The sequence below is a fragment of the Pseudophryne corroboree genome, chromosome 3, assembly GCF_028390025.1.
Source record: "Pseudophryne corroboree isolate aPseCor3 chromosome 3, aPseCor3.hap2, whole genome shotgun sequence".
In the NCBI taxonomy this organism is placed as follows: Eukaryota; Metazoa; Chordata; class Amphibia; order Anura; family Myobatrachidae; genus Pseudophryne; species Pseudophryne corroboree.
The window spans coordinates 207,693,716-207,719,911 of NC_086446.1; the positions used below are offsets into that span (position 1 = coordinate 207,693,716).

At 43.7% G+C, this 26,196-nt stretch overlaps 1 protein-coding gene and 1 long non-coding RNA gene across 3 annotated transcripts in view; one reads left to right on the forward strand and one right to left on the reverse strand.

Moving 5' to 3' along the window:
- The window catches only part of UNC5B (unc-5 netrin receptor B), a 218,252-nt gene that overhangs the window by 135,538 nt on the left and 56,518 nt on the right, over positions 1 to 26,196 (reverse strand). The window lies entirely within an intron of this gene.
- LOC135057598 (uncharacterized) lies at positions 135 to 2,827 on the forward strand. Its single transcript, XR_010244230.1, has 2 exons — positions 135 to 254; positions 2,455 to 2,827. It is a non-coding gene; the product is annotated as an uncharacterized LOC135057598 (long non-coding RNA).

Here is a 26,196-nt window from a genome sequence, read left to right on the forward strand (position 1 = left end):
ATATATGCTGACACAAGGATTCACTTATCTCAAGAGGAAAACACACTTAACATTCATGGGTTCCTTCCACCTAAACAGTACAGGGCTTATTATGTCATAAGCTATCCAATGGCTCAAGCTGCATTAGAATGCATTGATGTCTGTGCAGGTATCTCAGTGGCTTCTTATGATGGACAGGCAGCAGTGGAAGGCTGGAAATCACTATTATGGCAGAAAAGATGTTTACCGCTTTTAGCTGAAGAAAATGCACAGAGGTAAATATGGATTTGATTTTAATTGCAAGCAATATTAATAATTACTAGTAAAGCACTAAGTGGAATGTACAATATTGTAATAAAATGTAAACCCAATATGGACCTAACATATTAATCATTTTTCAACTGCATCCTTAAGGCTGGCCAAAAAGGCACCAGTGCTACTGCTGAGCAGGCTTATTGGCCAAATATGCAGGTGGTCATTTCTAGCACCATTAGTGGCCTTCTAGTGCAGTCTAAAGGGGATCGGCATGAAATGCTGGCTGTCATGACTCCGACAGCGGGATCCCATCCGCTGTAATGCCGGTAGCCGAGCGAGCGATAGAAAGCCCTTTGCAGGCTCACCACTCTCGCCAGGCTGTGGGCACGTTGTCTTGTTGCGCTCGCCACAGGTTATGTTCTCCTTCTATGGGTGCCGTGAACACCCACAGAGTGAGATTAGCCTGTGTCGTCGGTATTCCGGCTGCAGCATTTCACCGCTAGTCGGGATCCCGGCATCGGCATTGTGACCACCAGGATCCTGACTAGCGGTACGTTAACCACTTCCTGTCTAAAGGCCTGTACACTCTAGGCGATATAGTAAGTGATATCGCTCATGTTTACCTTGTTGAGCGATATCGCTTACTATATCACCAAATGTGTATGCTGCTGACGACAGCCAATACACGGCCCCGCGGGTCGTTAACGACCCTCAGTGTCGGCCATGCATGCAGCTCAATTTGGATTCATCGTCCAAAGCTGTATTCATGGCCCGGCGTCATTGTGTGATATCGCACAGTGTGTATATCCGTGTCTGGTGGCCCGGGCCGGGAGGGTAACACACAAGGCAATATGGCTCATGAAGCACATCGCATAATGTGTATGCACCTTTAGAAACAGCCTATAGTGGCCATCAGCGGTCATCTAACCACGCCATTTACGATGTGCCCAATACGGATTATTTGACAGGACTGTTGTCTGGCATCACAGTAAGTTTTCAGGCCATAAAAACTACGATGTGTCTTATTGCCTGATACTAACCATTATAATGCAGCGTGGTGGACAGCATGCAAATAAAGACTACAGTATGTCACCACTTTAGCCAACTATTTGTCAATGTGTGTGAGACACAAAGCAATTATAATCTGATCCTACTGGGGTCACAGGCAGCACACAGAGTATAGACTTCATATAGCCTTAGCTTTGTCTGGATTGCATTAATGAAAACAGATCTTAATATCTTATATTGCTCTGCAGTCGCTGACATGGACTCTAGCAGAGAAGGGATTAACCTACTGAGCAGGTGCTGTATGAGCAGCAACTGTGTAATCCTGCATGAGCTGTACAATCAATAGACACATAATCCAGAAAAGACACCTTATTATTTATTACTAAGGTACTTGAAGTAAAAAAAATAATCCAGATCTCAATAAAAAAACAAAATAAAAAAACCACCACATTTAAATTGTATATAAATTCCAGTGTCCTACTAAATAAACCAACACAGGATTAAAATAGTTTCTTCACAAGTAACACCGTTGTGGAAAAATAAAACCATGCCACAACTACAAAATAAGGGGTGTATGTACTAAACCTTGGAGAGAGGTAAAGCATCAACCAGCCAGCTCCTGTCATTTCAGCGGATCAGTCTCATTTTTGTGGGACTGTCCTGCTGTCCCACCGGCGGGCCACAGTTTCAGGGGGAAGTCAGGAGGACACTGTGGCATCGCTGCAGAGCAGCAGAGAATGGGCAACAGGTGCATGCGCCAGTCATCCACGTACATGCTGCTGGCTGGGAGAAAGGCAAGGAGAGAGGCTGGGGTCTGTCCAGTAGCTCCTGGAGAGCTAGGCAAGCCCCCAGCATGCTGAAAAACATGGGCGTGGCACACAGGTTCAGCATTACTGTGAGGCCATGGCCATCGCCACTAAGCCACGCCCTAATTTCCTATTTTAAAGCTGCAGAATTTGGGAGGTATTCTTTACCTCTCTCCACGGCTTAGTACATAGAAGGATCCCTAAATTTCATGTGGGCATGTTTGGCAATATATTGATATGGTCCTAGTGCCAGTATAAGTTCATCTTACTAATAATCATGTGTGGCTGTGTGATCTATCCTGCTACGAGCACACACACTGGATTTTATGCAGCATGCAATACAGAAAGCTCAATTCTCCACGGGATCTATAAAAGTTATGCACCAATGACTTTTGCTTTTTTCTAGGAGCCTCAGAGATGTTCCATTGAAATCGGACATACTTGTAGAGAGGCAGCGAGCTGCAATGGTTAAGTGATGGGATGGTATAAAGCATTGTAAAGATTTTTTTCTTCTTCTTAATTATACCACGTACCATTATACCAAGTTAATGAGAGTCTGAAACTGCATATGGTAACTTTCCTGGACTGACATGTTGAATACATTAAGTGTTCATCCCTTCATGTTCACCTCCTGCTTTTTATGATAGCATAAGCATGCCAAAGGTGGTCATCTTAAGACACCGGGGTCTAAACATTAACATATGAGCCTCACTATTAACAATCACCTGGATCTAAATGCATCATCAGCCGATTAATAAACTCATTCTCAGACCATCAAACATCTGGTTCTGGGTTGTTCAGTTGTTAATGTTACACATATGGAGGTAAATGTTAGTACTGGATATCAGCTCCTGTGCGAGAGGAGGGAGCACTTAATAGACAAAACATCTTGCTGCTGTAAGTCGGGTATATATTACAAGGAGGCCTCTTGAGAAGGAAAAGTGATCCTCTTGAAAGCAGACTAAGTAAAGCCAGAGATTCACCGCTGGAAACGGAAGAACTTGAAAAGACAATACTAACAGCAAGGTTCAGTTTTATGCCTTGCTCTCTTCTTTGACCTATAGTCTTAATGAACAGCTTTGAAAAATATTGCTTTATGGTAGTTTTAGTACTAAAAAGATGCAAAAAATATATATATACAGCACTCAGAAAAAATAAACAAAACTAAAAACACACACAAAAAAATAACCCCACACAATAAGTGTTTATAAGATGACCTTTCATAATATGACAGGTTGGCAGTCTCTCTGATCTGGGGACAGTAGAGAAAATAAGATTTTTAACCTACCGGTAAATCTTTTTCTCCTAGTCCGTAGAGGATGCTGGGGACTCCGTAAGGACCATGGGTATAGACGGGCTCCGCAGGAGACATGGGCACTCTAAAGACTTTAGGACAGAATGGGTGTGCACTGGCTCCTCCCTCTATGCCCCTCCTCCAGACCTCAGTTAGAGAAACTGTGCCCAGAGGAGACGAACAGTATGAGGAAAGGATTTTTGTTAATCTAAGGGCAAGATTCATACCAGCCCACACCATCCAAACCGTATAACCTGGAATATACGTAACCAGTTAACAGTATGAACAAAACAGTATCAGCCAACAGACTGATCTTAACTGTAACATAACCCTTATGTAAGCAACAACTATATACAAGTCTTGCAGAATTTTGTCCGCACTGGAACGGGTGCCCAGCATCCTCCACGGACTAGGAGAAAAAGATTTACCGGTAGGTTTAAAATCTTATTTTCTCTTACGTCCTAGAGGATGCTGGGGACTCCGTAAGGACCATGGGGATTATACCAAAGCTCCAAACCGGGCGGGAAAGTGCGGATGACTCTGCAGCACCGATTGAGCAAACATGAGGTCCTCATCAGCCAGGGTATCAAACTTGTAGAATTTTGCAAAAGTGTTTGAACCCGACCAAGTAGCCGCTCGGCAACGCTGTAAAGCCGAGACGCCTCGGGCAGCTGCCCAAGAAGAGGCCACCTTCCTAGCGGAATGGGCCTTTACCGAATTTGGTACCGGCAATCCAGCCGCAGAATGAGCCTGCTGAATCGTGTTACAGATCCAGCGAGCAATAGTCTGCTTAGAAGCAGGAGCGCCAACTTTGTTGGCCGCATACAGGACAAACAGAGCTTCTGTTTTCCTAATTCGAGCCGTCCTGGTTACGTACATTTTTAAGGCCCTGACTACATCAAGGGATTTTGAATCCTCCAAGTCTCCCGTAGCCACAGGCACCACAATAGGTTGGTTCATATGAAACGATGACACCACCTTAGGTAAAAATTGAGGACAAGTCCTCAACTCTGCTCTATCCACATGGAAAATGAGATAGGGGCTCTTATGAGACAAGGCCGCCAATTCGGACACCCGCCTTGCAGATGCCAAGGCCAACAACATGACCACCCTCCAAGTGAGAAACTTTAACTCAACCGCTTGAAGAGGCTCAAACCAGTGAAATTTTAGGAACTGTAACACCCCGTTAAGGTCCCATGGTGCCACTGGGGGCACAAAAGGGGGCTGGATGTGTAGCACTCCCTTTACAAAAGTCTGGACTTCTGGGAAAGAAGCCAATTCTTTCTGGAAAATATAGATAGGGCCGAAATCTGTACCTTAATGGAGCCTAACTTTAGGCCCATATCCACTCCTGTCTGTAGAAAGTGGAGAAACCAGCCCAAATGGAAATCTTCTGTAGGAGCATTCTTGGCTTCACACCAAGAAACATACTTCCTCCAGATACGGTGATAACGTTTCGCCGTCACCTCCTTCCTAGCCTTTATCAGAGTAGGGATGACTTCTTCCAGAATACCCTTCCCAGCTAGGATTCCGTGTTCAACCGCCATGCCGTCAAACGTAACCGCGGTAAGTCTTGGAACACTCTGGGCCCCTGCTGTAACAGGTCCTCCCTGAGAGGAAGAGGCCAAGGATCTTCTGTGAGCAGTCCCTGAAGATCTGAATACCAGGCCCTTCGAGGCCAATCTGGAACAATGAGTATTGTCTGCACTCTTTTTCGTCTTATGATTCTCAATATTTTTGATATGAGAGGAAGAGGAGGGAACACATAGACCGACTGAAACACCCATGGTGTCACCAGGGCGTCCACCGCTACTGCTTGAGGGTCCCTTGACCTGGCACAATACCTCCAAAGCTTCTTATTGAGGCGTGACGCCATCATGTCTATTTGAGGAAGTCCCCAAATACTTGTTATTTCTGCAAAAACTTCTTGATGAAGTCCCCACCTCCTGGATGGAGATCGTGTCTGCTGAGGAAGTCTGCTTCCCAGTTGTCCACTCCCGGAATGAAGACTGCTGACAGAGTGCTTACGTGATTTTCTGCCAAGCACAAAATCCTGGTGGCTTCCGCCATTGCCACTCTGCTCCTTGTCCCGCCTTGGCGGTTTACATGAGCCACGGCTGTGACATTTTCTGATTGAATCAGAACCGGTAGGTCGTGAAGAATATTCTCCGCTTGTCGTTGGCCGTTGTATATGGCCCTCAATTCCAGTATGTTGATGTGTAGACAAGCCTCCTGGCTTGACCACAGTCCCTGAAAATTCCTTCCTTGTGTGACTGCTCCTCATCCTCGGAGTCTCGAGTCCATTGTCACCAGAACCCAGTCCTGAATGCCGAACCTGCGACCCTCTAGAAGGTGAGCACTCTGCAGCCACCACAGGAGAGACAACCTGGCCCTGGGGGACAGGGTTATTTTCTGATGAATTTGAAGGTGGGACCCGGACCACTTGTCCAGAGGTCCCACTGAAAAGTCCTCGCATGAAACCTGCCGAAGGGGATGGCCTCGTAGGTCGCCAACATTTTCCCCAGTACTCGAGTGCATTCATGGACTGACACTCTTTTCGGTTTTAACGGGGCTCTGACCATGTTCTGGAGTTCCTGGGCTTTTTCCATTGGGAGAAAAACCCTCTTCTGTTCTGTGTCCAGAATCATGCCTAAGAAAGACAGCAGAGTCGTTGGAACTAACTGTGACTTTGGTAGATCTATAATCCAGCCATGTTGCTGTAGTACTCTCAGGGAGAGCGACACGCTTTTCTGCAACTATTCCTTTGATCTCTCTTTTATCAGGAGATCGTCCAAGTACGGGATAATTGTGACTCCTTGCCTGCGCAGGAGCACCATCATTTCCGCCATTACCTTGGAGAACACCCTCTGGGCCGTGGAAAGCCCAAAAGGCAACGTCTGAAACTAGTAATGACAGTCCTGTACAGCGAATCTCAGGTATGCCTTATGAGGAGGATATATGGGTACGTGAAGGTATGCATCCTTTATGTCTAGTGACACCATAAAATCCCCCCCTTCCAGGCTGGAGAAAACTGCCCTTAGCGATTCCATCTTGAATTTGAACCTTTTTAAGTACAGGTTCAGGGATTTTAAATTTAGAATGGGTCTGACCGAGCCATCCGGTTTCGGGACCACAAATAGGGTTGAATAGTACCCTTTTCCCTGATGTATTAGGGGAACCTTGATAATCACTTGCTGTTGACACAGCTTTTGAATTGCAGCTAAAACTATCTCCCTCTCAGGGGAAGAAGTTGGTAAAGCCGATTTGAAGAATCGGCGAGGATGCACGTCTTCGAATTCCAGCTTGTAGCCTTGGGATACTATTACCATCACCCAAGGATCCACGTCCGACTGACCCCAGACGTGGCTGAAGAGTCGAAGACGTGCCCCCACCGGTGCGGACTCCTTCAGTGGAGCCCCAGCGTCATGCGGTGGATTTAGTAGAAGCCGGGGAGGACTTTTGTACCTGGGAACTGGCCATAGCAGGCATTCTTTTCCCTCTACACTTACCTCTGGCAAGGAAGGAAGAGCCCCGACCTCTTCTGGACTTATGCGACCGAAAGGACTGCATCTGATACTGTGGTGTTTACTTTTGCTGTGGGGGAACATAAGGGAAAAAAGTAAATTTACCCGCGGTAGCTGTTTAAACCAGGTCCGCGAAACCTTCCTTAAAATACAACCTCACCCTTGTAAGGTAAAACTTCCATATGCCTCTTTGAGTCGGCATCACCCGTCCATAGGCGGGTCCACAGTGCTCGCCTAGCCGAGATCGCCATGGCGTTGGCCATTGAACCTAGTAGCCCGACGTCTCTCTGAGCGTCTCTCCTATATAAGACTGCGTCTTTGATGTGACCTAAGGTCAACAATTTGGTATCCCTCTCTAGGGTATCAATATCAGCTGACAAGGTATCTGTCCAAGCTGCTACCGCTCTACAAACCCAAGCCGATGCTATTGCCGGTCTGAGCAAAGCACCCGTATGTGTATTGGAGACGTTAGTGCCACCTTCTTGGATAAGCGCTTTAAAGCCTTGTCCACCCTGGGCGAGGATTTCCACCGTACCCTGTCCTGTGCAGGGAAAGGATACGCCATAAGAATTCTTTTGGGAATCTGCAGTCTTTTGTCTGGAGTTTCCCAAATTTTTCAAATAACGCGTTCAGCTCATGAGATGGGGGAAATGTTACCTCAGGTTTTCCTTAAACATGTGTACCCTCGGGTCATATGTGATATGCAAAACATCTTTTATTGCAATAATCATATAATGAATACTTTTGGCCACCCTTGGGTGTAACCTTGCATCATGGTAGTCGACACTGGAGTCAGAATCCGTGTCGGTATCAGTGTCTGCTATTTGGGATAGGGGACGTTTTTGAGACCCTGCAGGGCCCTGTGACACAGTTAAAGCCATGGATTGACTCCCTGCTTTTTCCCTGGACTCTGCTTTGTCCAATCTTTTATGTAATAAAGTCATAGTTGCATTTAAACATTCCACATGTCCAACCAATCAGGTGTCGGCGTTGCCGACGAAGACACCACAATCATCTGCTCCACCTCCTCCTAAGATGAGCCTTCCGCTTCAGACATGCCGACACACACGTACCGACACCCCCACACACTCAGGGATATATCTATATGGAGACAGTTCCCCCAATAAGGCCCCTTGGAGAGACAGAGAGAGAGTATGCCAGCACACACCAAGCGCCACCAGACTGGAATAAAATCCCAGTAGTACAGCGCTTTTATAGTAATATATATATATATACAGTCACGAACAGAGGTGGCACTCACGGGACCTTTTTTCAAGCAGAACTCATAAAGAAGACAACAGAGACTCCTCTCTGATCAACGTCACAACAATGCGACCCGCGCCTCCCGGCGCGCCCGTATGATTTTAAGGACAACACCTCATTGAGGTGTTGTCATTAAAATGCTTTTTATGAAGTAGAATGTGATTATCGGTAACGACCACAGTGTGCCAAAGTATACGTAATCAATAGATACATTTTGTTTGTCAGTCTATGATAGGTACTAGACTGTAACAATGTAATAGTATGTCTGTAGACACTTGATACTGTGGTATACTCTATAACCAGTTTCTTTGTAACTGCCATTGCTGTTTTAATTGATTTTAAATGTTTTGTTTTAGCACTATATGGTGTGTTTTTGTTTTGCAGTTGCCATGGTGCCGCTCAATCATACGGGCGCGCCGGGAGGCGCGGGTCACATTGTTGTGACGTCAGATGACCCGGCGGGCGGCGCAATGGCGGCTCTCAGAATGGGTGAAGGAAGGCTATTTAGGTAAGCACTTTATTCTGTATTGCATTATGATCCTGACGAAGGTTAAATACAACCGAAACGTTGATCAGAGAGGAGTCTCTGTTGTCTTCTTTATGAGTTCTGCTTGAAAAAAGGTCCCGTGAGTGCCACCTCTGTTCGTGACTATTTATGGGTTTGCTACAACTCGTTGGACGGCACCTGGGCAGTTTCTGTGAGCTGAAGTGGAGTGCCGGTTATTTCTACATGTGTATATATATATATATATATATATATATATATATATATATATATATATATTATATATATATATATATATATATATATATATATATATATATATATATATATATATATGACAAGAATTACTCTCCCACTGCGCTATTTCAAATAAAACACTAAAATTAATTAATTATATGGCTGCCTGTATCCACTAAGTTCCCTGTTAGGAGGAACTAAATGTGTGAAAATATGAAACGAAATAGAGGAGATGGCGCCAAGGGAGTTATATCAACGCCCTACCTAAAAACGGACCCTTACAGTACTCTCCGGATAAATTACGTCAGATAACAAATACTAACATAAAAATTTATTAAAACAACATATAAACCCGACACAAATGTTCATAAGTATACAGAGTTGATACATTTACATTTGTCGCACAATTTGAACAATCAGTTTGTAGTGATGAGAAAAAAGCGTAGATATATCACTACGATTTCCTCCTTCTCCTTATTGTAGATTCGGAGGTAACATCAGATAATAGATAGATAAATAACCCAACGCGTTTCGTCTTGTTCCAAGACTTCATCAGGGGTAAAATCTCTTCATTTCAGAACATATTGTCAGCACATAAAAGGTCATTCAAAGATGTATGAACAACGTTTCAATATTTCAATGGGACTTGATTGATACAGCGAGGACCATACCTCATATATCATCAGCTTGAGTCTGACATTCAGATATTCGAATATGGGGAAGATTCAAATGTGTATAGAATCTAACTGGTTCGCAAGCATAAGGAACCTCGTCGGTCAGCAGCTTGAACCTGACACTCAGAGACTCAGGAGTGAAGGCAATTCAAATGGGTATAATGTCTAACCAATTTAGAACACGTGGTAGACCCTCCAGTAGTGCAGTGCTGACAGCCAAGTCTCTGTACAATGAGACTTGGCTGTCAGCACTGCACTACTGGAGGGTCTACCACGTGTTCTAAATTGGTTAGACATTATACCCATCAAGCTGATGATATATGAGGTATGGTCCTCGCTGTATCAATCAAGTCCCATTGAAATATTGAAACGTTGTTCATACATCTTTGAATGACCTTTTATGTGCTGACAATATGTTCTGAAATGAAGAGATTTTACCCCTGATGAAGTCTTGGAACAAGACGAAACGCGTTGGGTTATTTATCTATCTATTATCTGATGTTACCTCCGAATCTACAATAAGGAGAAGGAGGAAATCGTAGTGATATATCTACGCTTTTTTCTCATCACTACAAACTGATTGTTCAAATTGTGCGACAAATGTAAATGTATCAACTCTGTATACTTATGAACATTTGTGTCGGGTTTATATGTTGTTTTAATAAATTTTTATGTTAGTATTTGTTATCTGACGTAATTTATCCGGAGAGTACTGTAAGGGTCCGTTTTTAGGTAGGGCGTTGATATAACTCCCTTGGCGCCATCTCCTCTATTTCGTTTCATATATATATATATATATATATATATATATAAATAAATACACTTCATTGCGCCCATTACATGTGCCCCCCCCCTCTTTTATGCCCTCTGTAACAGTGTACAGCAGGGGACAGTCTGAGGAGCCAGCTTCTGCAGTGCTGTGGAAAAAAATGGCGCTGGTTAGTGCTGGAAGGATCAAGCCCCGCCCACTCACCAGCGGGCTTCGGTCCCGCTCAAATTATTTATACTGGCGGGGGTTTATTATTATACTGCCTCTGCAGTATCTATTTTATATGCCAGTGTCCCTTGAGGTTAATAATGCTGCCCAGGGCGCCCCCCCTGCGCCCTGCACCCGTACAGTGCCTGTTGTGTGTGATCTGTGTGGGAGCAATGGCGCGCAACATTACCGCTGCGCCTTACCTCAGTGAAGATCATGAAGTCTTCTGCCGCCTTTGAAGTCTTCTTTCTTCTCATACTCACCCGGCTTCTATCTTCCGGCTCTGTGAGGAGGACGGCGGCGCAGCTCCGGGACGAACGGCGAGAGTGAGACCTGCGTTCCGACTCCCTCTGGAGCTAATGGTGTCCAGTAGCCTAAGAAGCAGAGCCTATCATTCAAGTAGGTCTGCTTCTCTCCCCTCAGTCCCACGATGCAGGGAGCCTGTTGCCAGCAGTGCTCCCTGAAAATAAAAAACCTAACAAAAGTCTTTTTCAAAGAAACTCAGGAGAGCTCCCCTGCAGTGCATCCAGTCGCCTCTGGGCACAGGATCTAACTGGGGTCTGGAGGAGGGGCATAGAGGGAGGAGCCAGTGCACACCCATTCTGTCCTAAAGTCTTGAGAGTGCCCATGTCTCCTGCGGAGCCCGTCTATACCCATGGTGCTTACGGAGTCCCCAGCATCCTCTAGGACGTAAGAGAAATATACCCTGTCTGTCCTTCCCCTTTGTGATGAAAAACATCTCTCATCTACATGGAAGAAGAAAAAAATCATTCTTAAGATTTCTTCAGATAACCAGAATCGTATAATGCATGTCAGAAAAGTGATGTTGGATAGTCTGGTTCCTAGCATTGTAACTCCCACAGTGCTCCGTGCCGTCTATGTCTGTGACTACATCTTGCCGACTGTATAAAAAACAACCACACTATGCTAGGTTTTATACACACAGGAGCTGATTCATTCTAAACACAATTCCTCCCCAATTTGTAGGCATGAAATGTGTTCACTGAAGGGCTGCAATATGTACATGTGGGTCTGCACTAGTATAAGATATGTGCTTTTTTTTCTTTTTTTCTTTTTTTACAGCCAGCATTCGCCATATACACTTTCACCCACGTTTTTGTCCGTTTGCTTTGCCTGCAAAATACGCATTTGCCATTATTCTTTGATAGAACCTAAAAAAAACACTGCTACAAACCAAAAACTTGATATAACACATGGAATGAATACAGCATGTTTCAGCATCAGCAGTGCATTCGCAATCAGTCAATCATAAGAGGTTAGCTAGTACTGGCAAACGAGCATTACAATGCATTTGCCCCTGCACCAAAAAAATACTGCTTGGACAGGAATATATACATCTGCATGATATGTGCCTGTCCGCTATTAGCAGAAAACTCCTGCATTGTACTCTGCCTTAGATCTCCCCTCCCATGTTCCACCTTTCCATGCACAAGTAGGCTTAAGTGTCAGACTTATACAAACCTGTAAGGTGCCTATGTATGTGGCCTGTGTCCTGGACATGTACAAAAGGATTTTACTGTACATAAAAACTAGTGCAGTTCCCACTCTGCATCACATCCTTAATATCAATAAGGTCAGTCACCCACTGGTGTTAAGAAAAAAACAAGTGTTATTGCTAGGGATGAGCGGGTTCGGTTCCTCGGAATCCGAACCCGCCCGAACTTCATGTTTTTTTACACGGGGCCGAGCGACTCGGATCTTCCCGCCTTGCTCGGTTAACCCGAGCGCGCCCGAACGTCATCATCCCGCTGTCGGATTCTCGCGAGGCTCGGATTCTATCGCGAGACTCGGATTCTATATAAGGAGCCGCGCGTCGCCGCCATTTTCACACGTGCATTGAGATTTATAGGGAGAGGACGTGGCTGGCGTCCTCTCCGTTTATAGAGAAGAGAGTGAGACAGTAGAGAGAGAGACACAGTAGTAATTTTGGGGAGCATTAGGAGGAGTACTAGTTACTTGCTGAAGTGATAGATAGTGTGACTGTATATTATCTGACTTGTGTGGGAGACACTGACAGTGGGGAGCAGTTAGAGTCTGAGAGCAGGACTCAGGAGTACATATAACGTACAGTGCACACTTTTGCTGCCAGAGTGCCACACTGCCATTGTGACCACACTGACCACCAGTATAATATATATTGTGATTTTCTGCTTAGGAGTACTACTTGCAAGTTGCTGATAGTGTGACCAGTGACCTGACCACCAGTCACCACCAGTTTAAAATATATATATATATATATATATATATATATATATATATATTTGTATATAATATATATATAATATTGTATACCACCTACCCGTGTTTTTTTTTTTTTTCTTTCTTCTTTATACATACTACTATAGTAGCTTACTGTAGCAGTCTGCGGTGCTGCTGAGCTGACTGTGTCCAGCAGGTCCGTCATCAGTCATTACATAATAAATATAAATACCTGTCCGGCTGCAGTACTAGTGATATTATATATATATATATATATATATATTGATTTCATCTCATTATCATCCAGTCTATATTAGCAGCAGACACAGTACGGTAGTCCACGGCTGTAGCTACCTCTGTGTCGGCAGTCGCTCGTCCATCCATAATTGTATACCACCTACCCGTGGTTTTTTTTTTTCTTTCTTCTTTATACATACTACTATAGTAGCTTACTGTAGCAGTCTGCGGTGCTGCTGAGCTGACTGTGTCCAGCAGGTCCGTCATCAGTCATTACATAATAAATATATATACCTGTCCGGCTGCAGTACTAGTGATATTATATATATATATATTGATTTCATCTCATTATCATCCAGTCTATATTAGCAGCAGACACAGTACGGTAGTCCACGGCTGTATCTACCTCTGTGTCGGCAGTCGCTCGTCCATCCATAATTGTATACCACCTACCCGTGGTTTTTTTTTTTCTTTCTTCTTTATACATACTACTATAGTAGCTTACTGTAGCAGTCTGCGGTGCTGCTGAGCTGACAGTGTCCAGCAGGTCCGTCATCAGTCATAAAAATAATAAATATATATACCTGTCCGGCTGCAGTACTAGTGATATTATATATATATATATATATATATATATATATATTGATTTCATCTCCTTATCATCCAGTCTATATTAGCAGCAGACACAGTACGGTAGTCCACGGCTGTAGCTACCTCTGTATCGGCAGTCGCTCGTCCATCCATAATTGTATACCACCTACCCGTGGTTTTTTTTTTCTTTCTTCTTTATACATACTACTATAGTAGCTTACTGTAGCAGTCTGCGGTGCTGCTGAGCTGACAGTGTCCAGCAGGTCCGTCATCAGTCATTACATAATAAATATATCTACCTGTCCGGCTGCAGTACTAGTGTGATATAATATATATTGATTTCATCTCATTATCATCCAGTCTATATTAGCAGCAGACACAGTACGGTAGTCCACGGCTGTAGCTACCTCTGTGTCGGCAGTCGCTCGTCCATCCATAAGCATACTAGTATCCATCCATCTCCATTGTTTACCTGAGGTGCCTTTTAGTTGTGCCTATTAAAATATGGAGAACAAAAATGTTGAGGTTCCAAAATTAGGTTAAGATCAAGATCCACTTCCACCTCGTGCTGAAGCTGCTGCCACTAGTCATGGCCGAGACGATGAAATGCCAGCAACGTCGTCTGCCAAGGCCGATGCCCAATGTCATAGTACAGAGCATGTAAAATCCAAAACACCAAATATCAGTAAAAAAAAGGACTCCAAAATCTAAAATAAAATTGTCGGAGGAGAAGCGTAAACTTGCCAATATGCCATTTACCACACGGAGTGGCAAGGAACGGCTGAGGCCCTGGCCTATGTTCATGGCTAGTGGTTCAGCTTCACATGAGGATGGAAGCACTCAGCCTCTCGCTAGAAAACTGAAAAGACTCAAGCTGGCAAAAGCACCGCAAAGAACTGTGCGTTCTTCGAAATCCCAAATCCACAAGGAGAGTCCAATTGTGTCGGTTGCGATGCCTGACCTTCCCAACACTGGACGTGAAGAGCATGCGCCTTCCACCATTTGCACGCCCCCTGCAAGTGCTGGAAGGAGCACCCGCAGTCCAGTTCCTGATAGTCAGATTGAAGATGTCAGTGTTGAAGTACACCAGGATGAGGAGGATATGGGTGTTGCTGGCGCTGGGGAGGAAATTGACAAGGAGGATTCTGATGGTGAGGTGGTTTGTTTAAGTCAGGCACCCGGGGAGACACCGGTTGTCCGTGGGAGGAATAGGGCGGTTGACATGCCTGGTGAAAATACCAAAAAAATCAGCTCTTCGGTGTGGAAGTATTTCACCAGAAATGCGGACAACATTTGTCAAGCCGTGTGTTGCCTTTGTCAAGCTGTAATAAGTAGGGGTAAGGACGTTAACCACCTCGGAACATCCTCCCTTATACGTCACCTGCAGCGCATTCATAATAAGTCAGTGACAAGTTCAAAAACTTTGGGCGACAGCGGAAGCAGTCCACTGACCAGTAAATCCCTTCCTCTTGTAACCAAGCTCACGCAAACCACCCCACCAACTCCCTCAGTGTCAATTTCCTCCTTCCCCAGGAATGCCAATAGTCCTGCATGCCATGTCACTGGCAATTCTGACGAGTCCTCTCCTGCCTGGGATTCCTCCGATGCATCCTTGCGTGTAACGCCTACTGCTGCTGGCGCTGCTGTTGTTGCTGCTGGGAGTCGATGGTCATCCCAGAGGGGAAGTCGTAAGCCCACTTTTACTACTTCCACCAAGCAATTGACTGTCCAACAGTCCTTTGCGAGGAAGATGAAATATCACAGCAGTCATCCTGTTGCAAAGCGGATAACTGAGGCCTTGACAACTATGTTGGTGTTAGACGTGCGTCCGGTATCCGCCGTTAGTTCACAGGGAACTAGACAATTTCTTGAGGCAGTGTGCCCCCGTTACCCAATACCATCTAGGTTCCACTTCTCTAGGCAGGCGATACCGAGAATGTACACGGACGTCAGAAAAAGACTCACCAGTGTCCTAAAAAATGCAGTTGTACCCAATGTCCACTTAACCACGGACATGTGGACAAGTGGAGCAGGGCAGGGTCAGGACTATATGACTGTGACAGCCCACTGGGTAGATGTATGGACTCCCGCCGCAAGAACAGCAGCGGCGGCACCAGTAGCAGCATCTCGCAAACGCCAACTCTTTCCTAGGCAGGCTACGCTTTGTATCACCGGTTTCCAGAATACGCACACAGCTGAAAACCTCTTACGGCAACTGAGGAAGATCATCGCGGAATGGCTTACCCCAATTGGACTCTCCTGTGGATTTGTGGCATCGGACAACGCCAGCAATATTGTGTGTGCATTAAATATGGGCAAATTCCAGCACGTCCCATGTTTTGCACATACCTTGAATTTGGTGGTGCAGAATTTTTTAAAAAACGACAGGGGCGTGCAAGAGATGCTGTCGGTGGCCAGAAGAATTGCGGGACACTTTTGGCGTACAGGCACCACGTACAGAAGACTGGAGCACCACCAAAAACGCCTGAACCTGCCCTGCCATCATCTGAAGCAAGAAGTGGTAACGAGGTGGAATTCAACCCTCTATATGCTTCAGAGGTTGGAGGAGCAGCAAAAGGCCATTCAAGCCTATACAATTGAGCACGATATAGGAGGTGGAATGTACCTGTCTCAAGCGCAGTGGAGAATGATTTCAACGTTGTGCAAGGTTCTGCAACCTTTTGAACTTGCCACACGTGAAGTCAATTCAGACACTGCCAGCCTGAGTCAGGTCATTCCCCTCATCAGGCTTTTGCAGAAGAAGCTGGAGGCATTGAAGGAGGAGCTAAAAGGGAGCGATTCCGCTAGGCATGTGGGACTTGTGGATGGAGCCCTTAATTCGCTTAACAAGGATTCACGGGTGGTCAATCTGTTGAAATCAGAGCACTACATTTTGGCCACCGTGCTCGATCCTAGATTTAAAACCTACCTTGGATCTCTCTTTCCGGCAGACACAAGTCTGCTGGGGTTCAAAGACCTGCTGGTGACAAAATTGTCAAGTCAAGCGGAACGCGACCTGTCAACATCTCCTCCTTCACATTCTCCCGCAACTGGGGGTGCGAGGAAAAGGCTCAGAATTCCGAGCCCACCCGCTGGCGGTGATGCAGGGCAGTCTGGAGCGACTGCTGATGCTGACATCTGGTCCGGACTGAAGGACCTGACAACGATTACGGACATGTCGTCTACTGTCACTGCATATGATTCTCTCACCATTGAAAGAATGGTGGAGGATTATATGAGTGACCGCATCCAAGTAGGCACGTCAGACAGTCCGTACTTATACTGGCAGGAAAAAGAGGCAATTTGGAGGCCCTTGCACAAACTGGCTTTATTCTACCTAAGTTGCCCTCCCACAAGTGTGTACTCCGAAAGAGTGTTTAGTGCCGCCGCTCACCTTGTCAGCAATCTGCGTACGAGGTTACTTCCAGAAAATGTGGAGAAGATGATGTTCATTAAAATGAATTATAATCAATTCCTCCGTGGAGACATTGACCAGCAGCAATTGCCTCCACAAAGTACACAGGGAGCTGAGATGGTGGATTCCAGTGGGGACGAATTGATAATCTGTGAGGAGCGGGATGTACACGGTGATATATCGGAGGATGATGATGAGGTGGACATCTTGCCTCTGTAGAGCCAGTTTGTGCAAGGAGAGATTAATTGCTTCTTTTTCGGTGGGGGTCCAAACCAACCCGTCATTTCAGTCACAGTCGTGTGGCAGACCCTGTCACTGAAATGATGGGTTGGTTAAAGTGTGCATGTCCTGTTTATACAACATAAGGGTGGGTGGGAGGGCCCAAGGACAATTCCATCTTGCACCTCTTTTTTCTTTCATTTTTATTTGCGTCATGTGCTGATTGGGGAGTGTTTTTTGGAAGGGCCATCCTGCGTGACACTGCAGTGCCACTCCTAGATGGGCCAGGTGTTTGTGTCGGCAACTAGGGTCGCTTAGCTTACTCACACAGCTACCTCATTGCGCCTCTTTTTTTCTTCTTTGCGTCATGTGCTGTTTGGGGAGTGTTTTTTGGAAGGGCCATCCTGCGTGACACTGCAGTGCCACTCCTAGATGGGCCAGGTATTTGTGTCGGCCACTAGGGTCGCTTAGTTTACTCACACAGCTACCTCATTGCGCCTCTTTTTTTCTTCTTTGCGTCATGTGCTGTTTGGGGAGTGTTTTTTGGAAGGGCCATCCTGCGTGACACTGCAGTGCCACTCCTAGATGGGCCAGGTGTTTGTGTTGGCCACTAGGGTCGCTTAGCTTAGTCATCCAGCGACCTCGGTGCAAATTTTAGGACTAAAAATAATATTGTAAGGTGTGAGGTATTCAGAATAGACTGAAAATGAGTGGAAATTATGGTTTTTGAGGTTAATAATACTTTGGGATCAAAATGACCGCCAAATTCTATGATTTAAGCTGTTTTTTAGGGTTTTTTGAAAAAAACACCCGAATCCAAAACACACCCGAATCCGACAAAAAAAATTCGGTGAGGTTTTGCCAAAACGCGGTCGAACCCAAAACACGGCAGCGGAACCGAACCCAAAACCAAAACACAAAACCCGAAAAATTTCAAGTGCACATCCCTAGTTATTGCACATAATGTGGTGGTGACCAGCTACCTGTGGTTGAGAACCACTTTGGAATCCAGGTTCCAGCTGATTTATAGTATACTAGGGCCAGCTGAACAAGTCATTACCATATAACCCTGCATGCTTTTACTGGCACTATATGCATTCCCAATGACCACAATTTATAAACAGCACAATGAAAAGTGTTAAAGGTTTCACTTACAGTAAAATATTTCTCATCACTCACTGTGTAAGAACAATCCGCCTAGCACCATGTGCTGTAATGCAGGACAATTACAGGGTGCAGGCTAAGAAAATGTGAGCGATAAAAAATAAGTGTGGTCACAATGTGGCAATCAAATACTGTTTCAATGGCCATTTATGGTTCCTTTTCCTGTGTGGTCTTTAGTTGTCAAGGAATTGATGGACATTAGAAGCATACCTGTGATCATTGCATTTCAGGTTCAAAGAAATAAAAATGTACATTTGTTTCTTGCAAGGTTCCCTCATCATCTACTGTTTTGCTTCTCACAGGATATTAGTTCATACATCGGAGATAGAATTTTACCCATAGGTGTATTTAGTGTAATATAGTTTTTGAAGCATAGAGAACATAACAAATGGCTCTATGGGGAAACATTGGAGTGCAAACTCGCTAGGCCGAAGCAATATTGCAGTGTTTCCAAATTGCCTAGGTTGTGGCTGTGAAGTCCCTCTGACAGCATGGTTTGTAAGACGATTCATCAGCTACTCCACTTCCAAGCCGGCCTCCCTACACTACTTCTGAAACCTTAATTCACAGGAGCAGATTTCTGGGTTGACAGGTGATTTGAATTGTCTGTTAATTCTAAAGGAAGTAGATTAATCTCCGAGTGCCCCCCATGGGGATATTCATTCTTCAGAGAATACAGACTTCAACTCCTCTTAAACTGCACAGACAAAAACTAAATTGAACATTCTTTTCTTGAACAAAAGCAAGCCGTGGAAGAAGGCAGAATCCAGCATTCGTATACTATCCTATTCCCTGACTGCCCAGGGGGACAGCTGGAATATAAGAAAGGTGACATTATCTTGGTGGCCTACAAACCCACTAGTTGATTGCAGAATAATTATTCAAGTAGACCCTAAACAAAAAAAACAATTACAAATGGAGAATGGTTCCAGAACACCCAGAATATGAAGCCAATCCACACAGTAATCATAATTACAGTGTTTTTCAGAGAGCAATCATTACCGTAGGAGACCCATACACTGCGTATAATGCAGACGATTCAAACTGGGCACATGTCCAGCAAAAATGTATGAAAAGCAATTCCAAGGGGTAAATGTTATAGGGTCAGAATTACCGGAGGTGGGGGACTTAGGGCGAGAATGCCCGTGTTTCTAAAGCGGTAATCACTTAGAAGGCAAAACCAGGTTGATTTTGCCTTGTAAATGATTGCTGCTTTAAAAATAGTCCCGCACCTTCGGCAACTCAACCCTATTACATTTACCTCCAACTGTCCAAACAGTATGGCATTACATACAGTCTAGTTATACAGTCAAAGGTCTGTGGTTTGTACTGGTGAAGGTCAAGACTACACAATTAGTGTTCAAGCTAGGCTGTTTTAGCAAGGGTCCATGTCCTGCCCTATTTTAAAGTGTCAAAATGCGCCGTCCTCTAATCTCAGTGCCCTGCTAAAACAGCCTGCCTTGTGCCATCCCCACCCTGCAGTGTCCCAGGGGTGGAAAAAATTGCTGTTTCCGATTGCGCGTCATGATTTACATTGAATGGAAAGCCTCCGCCTCCCTGGCCGGTCATGACCCCTTTGTGGAAGAAGACCTGCTTGCACGTCAGCACCATGCCCTACCCCCGTTCTGCTGGAAACACTACACAATGTATGGTGGTATAGAAAAAGTATAGAGAACGAATATGGCGCCAATAGCAAAAGCAGCTACCCCCTTGCACCAATGGTATTCCCTTGTACCGATGTGATATGGTGAATATATAGAGTAGGTGTAATAGGGTGCGCTAAATGCGTGAAATACACATAGAGTGTGTAATTATCTCATGTGCGCTTAATTAAAAGGTAATACTTCCCTTAATACTTCCTATATGCATGTGTTCTTGAATTGGTTTCACATGTAAAAAATAGATAAAAAGCATATAGTGTAGTATATTTGAATGGGGCAAGATTTAATACAATGGATGATCAAATACAAAATATAAAAAACACACATAAAATGCAGATCTGGATTAAGGGAAGTATTACCTTTTAATTAAGCGCACATGAGATAATTACACTCTCTATGTGTATTTCACGCATTTAGCGCACCCTATTACACCTACTCTATATATTCACCACTACACAATGTATGGTCTATTTGAATACAGAAAGAATATCGCATTCGAATTGTGGAAAAGGTAATGTTGCACCTTGCAGCAAGAACATTATTTAAGTACTGCTAAACATATACATGCACACACATTATTTATATATATATATATATATATATATATATATATATATATATATATATATGACGAGCTCAAAAAACTGCGGCACTCAGAGACTTAAAGCCAAAACTCGTGATGTATTAAATCAACACCTGAACTCCAACGTTTCGGGGTTGGCACACCCCTTTGTCAAGGAAAAAACAATATATATATATATATATATATATATATATATATATATATATATATTTATTTATTTTTAGTTGGAGAGCAAGAAGCTTAAAAGAAATATTTTACATTACCTACATACGATGGTCCATTTAGTACGTACATTGGGGTGCCAGATGGATCTCATGTCATTCTCCAGTCCCCTCTTCCCAATAATCATGTCTTGCAAGCCAAGTGGTTGATGCATACTTGCCTACTTTTGAAAAATAATTTCAGCGAGATTGTGAAAGTAACACCTACAGTATAAGTGCGGGCGTGTACTGCTACATCTGAGAGGCATGTCATAAAAATGACTTACATCCAAATGTAAATGAGCCCCAAAGTTAGTAATATTATAATATCTACTTGTTGAAATAAAGACAGTGATATTTTTTAGGATTTGTTTGTGTATTGTATTTTACAAGAGCTTCCATATGCTGTAAGTGGCCATGAGAAACCTTATTTAAAATGCCTGTAGCCATAGGGATCATTGTGCCATATAACCAATGCAGGGACATGGCACGGATGATCCCATTTGAATGTATATATCTCTGATTTCTTTTTTACTCCAAGAACGTAACAGCTGCATAATGGGGGTCAGGTGTAATCAGGGAGATTGCTGGTCTTTTTAGGGAGTGAGGGAGATTGCTGCTATTTCAGGGAGTCTCCTGCAGAATGAGGGAGGGTAGGTAACTATGGGTTAAAGATGGCATTATATTGTGAACTACATGGGTAAGGGGTATCAACAGCTGGCTGATGACATGTTTCAAAAGGTATTCCCTGCTCCACTGTCAATGTGTAGTCCCTATTCACTTGAATGGGAAATTCTAAGGAGAGGGCCTCTCCACCAACTCTGCTAATTACAAACAGGCAGAGTGAGAGGAGGAGAGTGGAGTGTAATAAGGGACTACTAGGGATAGCAGCTCCAGCCTAGCATATATTAACAATAATACATTATGATTATGATTATTATTCTACTTTATACCGTATTTCAACCAAAACTTTTTTAAATGGTAAAAGTGTGGGTTCATTGGCCATCTGGCTCTCCTCCACCGAGCCCAACTCATCAAAATATTGCTAAAGTCTTTGCATGTGGAAGCCTAATTCACTAGTATTGCAGTGATATTTATATCATCACAATGTCTGTACTTTTACAGAGATCTCAGGAAACAGAACAAAACCAGAGAAAATTACTTTCTACCATAAAAGGTTAATAAATAGTCCCTTATACAATCACTATTGTTTTAATAAAAAAATGTTTACACAATGAAACATCCCGAGATGTTGTTGCAACCCTTTGTGAAATATGCCCAATCTTTGTAAGAGGTCCATTCACTACAATAATGTGTAACATCTGTTGAAATCAAATGCATTACCACTCTCTCATTTAAAACACAAAAATGGATATTAGACAACATAAAAAGGTCAATACATAAATGGGCTGGATTTGCAGGAATGACATGACGTGACAAGTCCACTTCAAGCGAAAGAGATGGTGGAAATTCCATAATCTTAACAACTGTTAAATCTAAAATCTTGATTTAAACCGCCTGGAATAAAAAGGAAGAATGGTGCAGATGTAACAGTGTTACGTTGAGACAGCGGATCCAGCAGGGCACAGCTTAAGCTTCAGAGAGAGAGGCTCTGACACTCTTATATCTCCTGCAGTTAATCTTTCAGTTGCATGAAGTCAGATGACTTTAACTGAAGATTTCTAAGGGCAAGCAATAAAGAGACTTCCGTAGGCCATGTTACCCCAGTGACTCCGTTGTGATGCAACTAACAAGCAACATGGAACACATTTATAAAGCTAGTTCCTGGTATTAGGCAAGGCTGAAAATAAATACCACAGTGTACTGTACGGTATCCGGTCTCTAGGTCGACAAGACTTAGGTCGGCAGTGTCTAGGTCGACAGGGTTTCTAGGTCGACATGTTCTAGGTCAACAGGTCAAAATGTCAACATGAGTTTTTCACATTTTTTTTTATTTTTTTTTACTTTTTCATACTATAACCATCCACGTGGACTACGATTGGGAATGGTAAACTGTGCAGAGTGCAGCGGTAGCGGAGTGAGACACCTTGTCCGAAGCATGGTGAGCGAGCCATGCGAGGGGACACGGTGCACTAATTTGGGTTCCCAGTCACTGTACAACAAAAGCGACAAAAAAAAGATTTAAAAAAACCTCATGTCAACCTAGACCATGTCGGCCTAGAGACCCTGTCGACCTAGTTACTGTTGACCAATAGTGGTCGACCTAGACACTGTCGACCTTCAATACCACACCTATACTGTACATGAGAAGAAGGGGTCATTTAAAGAATTAAGTTGTGTTCTAAATTATTATAGCCATTAGAAGTTACTTTAGGTGTCATGGAACTGTATTAAAGAACTCTTGCGCTTTAGGAGGCCAAATCAACTCCTCAACTCTCAATTGCTACTACTATCCCCAGGAGGGGTGCACTATGCCTTACACTAGAGGAAACGCACTGCACTCTCACTCTGGTAGTCCCTATATTAGTTACTTGTACTTCACAGAATCCTATCTAAAATGAATCCCTCACCGATAACATGCTTCTATTCCTGGTGACAGGACTTTTGTCAGGCTGGACCAATTTTATGTAATTTTTATTCTTAAAAGACGTTCCCCTACCCTTTAGTGCTTTTGCTCAAACATCCACAAGCACTGCTCATGGACAGGACCATATAGTTCTACTAAGCACATTTTACAGTACTGTATTGGGGTACGAAAGGCCCACTGAGGAAGTAAATGTGGAGCACAAGTTAGCATGTGCCCGGAGGTTGTGTGACAAGACCACACAGGGGCTGTGCCCAGTCTACAGGGGGCATAAATGTTTCTTACCTTGCCCATCCCTAGCCACCTCCCCCTCCATTACATCTGTGCATGCCATGTACAGCAGGTGTTTGGTTTGGCTTACCGGTCTATATTTATAGTGAAGTAGAGACAGGATGTTATGAGGAGTAGTGTATGTATGGGCTCTCAGGCAATGAGCAGCACTGGGAATTTCCCCTGCTATCATCTGCACAAATACTGGTGTTCTCAAGTACCACAGAGCTATCTCATACAGTATGCCTGCTATACTGCCATTGTTCCCAATGCAATCTGACTCATGCTCTAAACCCCTATTCTACATAGTTTGGAAGCTTGTGAACAAGGCCCACTTATCTCTGTGTCCGTTTGATAAAGACTTATTTTAGTATGGCATTTGTACCCAACTAAAAAGTGCAGCACAGTAGGTTGACACTATAGAAATAACTGAGCAATCCAGAAAGAGAAGATTTAATAAGGATCCTAATGAGCACTCCACCCTGATGCTGCATTCACAATCTACTGGGATTGTCCTAGCAAGTAACGTTTATTATAGCTATTATTTCCAGATCGATCAGCCTAGATAAACAGTCAGATGAATTCAACTTTTAGGAAAATAGGACACATAAACATACTGTCACAATTAGGGATCCAGTACCCATGACCTTTTCTAACGTTACCACATTTAACATCACTGAATCCTGTTTAAATGGAATGATGTGTGGCCTTGGATCAATGACTTGTTACCCAACATAAACTATGGTTGTTCACTTAAAAAAGAACTGCACCCAAACCTGATTCAGGCCAGCTCGTTTCCTCCTCTTCTGCATTAGAGCTATAACAGCATAATGCCATTTGCTATTAACTTAATGAGGTGACTAGGAGCTGGCTTGCCTGTCCTTGATGCCTTCTTCCTCCCCATATCAAATGGTAAATAATGACCACTGCATGTAATTATCTCAAACAACTATTAACGGCCTATTCTAAAAATTCAAGGTCCCATTAGCAGCGAGATACTCTTAGTTTGCACATTACTCCCTCTTTGAAGAGTCCATATGCACTCGTACAACAATCAGAGCAGAGCTAATCTAATTTACTCATTTCCTATCCATGACCTACCTGACAAAGGGTATTTTAAGATATTATCATGGAGGCACAGCAGTCAAATGTTATAGACTGTCTTATCAATAGAACGAAGAACTACAAGTGATCACTGGAATGTTATGGTAAACTTTGTTTAAAAAATAAAAAGTTTTATTACACTTGTAAGCTTGAAAGCTGGAGCAGAATCTAAAAGATCTCATTGGACTAAGAAACCCTAAATACTACTCATAAGTTGCATATGATTATCAGGTGGAATCAAATTGTGGGCAAAGGGTGCAAGTAGCCAGCAATGGCACCGAAACGCGCACCCCTTACAGCCCACTTCTCCTTCCAAAGGGCTGCATACAAAATGTTGCTAGTCTGAGCTGCCGCAAAGTGCAGCTACTGTATTACAGTAATAACTCGCAGTGGCAAAAACATCGCCCACAGCTGAATATTCTCCTTAGTGAGTGTGTGTTTAAAAGAGGTTTCACATTGCATTTACAGAAATGTAGCAAAGTATAAGCTATTGTTCCGGTTATTGGTTGCATTTTGGAAAAGAAGGTCTAATACAGATTATTTATTACCAGTTATTTATATAGCGCACACATATTCTGCAGCGCTATACAGAGAAAATTTGCCCATTCACATCAGTCCCTGCCCCAGCAGGGCGGTACACCTGTCAAACCGTAACGCAGGTGTCCTAAGGCGAGCTCAGGGAGGACAGAAACCTCCCGTGGAGCAGAAGGGCATATTCCCTACCACATGCACACACATTCACGCTAGGGTTATTTTTATTTTTTGTTGGGATCCAATTAACCTACCTGTATATTTTTTAAGATTGTGGGAAGAAGCCAGAGTACCCGAAGGAAACCCATGCACATACGGTAAGAATATACAAACTCCGCACAGTTAGGGCCATGTTTGGAATCTAACCCATGACATTAGTGCTGTGAGGCATTAATGCTAACTATTACACCATCCGTGCTGCCCGTAGATGAGCACCTTAGAGACTAGTTGGCCGTGTGTTGCACAAGCAGTCCTTATTGATTGATTCCTGGGATTAAAATAGTCCCTTTTTACTGAACTTGTGCATTAATGAAAGGCATGATGGGTATGTATCAGAGACTTGCTGTGTGAGCCTAGAAAGAGGTCAATGCATTGTCCTTCATTGAGCTTACAGATACTGTGCATTCGGAAAATATTCAGTGCTTCACTTTTTCCACATTTTTTTATGTTACAGCCTTATTCCAAAATGGAATAAATTCATTTTTTCCCTCAAAATTCTACACACAATACCCATAATGACAACGTAAAAAAAGTTTTTATTTTTTTATTTTTGCAAATGTATTAAAAGATAACAAAAATCACATGTACATAAGTATTCACAGCCTTTGCTCAATACTTTGTTGATGCACCTTTGGCAGCAATTACAGCCTCAAGTCCTTTTGATTATGATGCCACAAGCTTGGCACACCTATCTTTGGGCAGTTTCGCCCATTCAT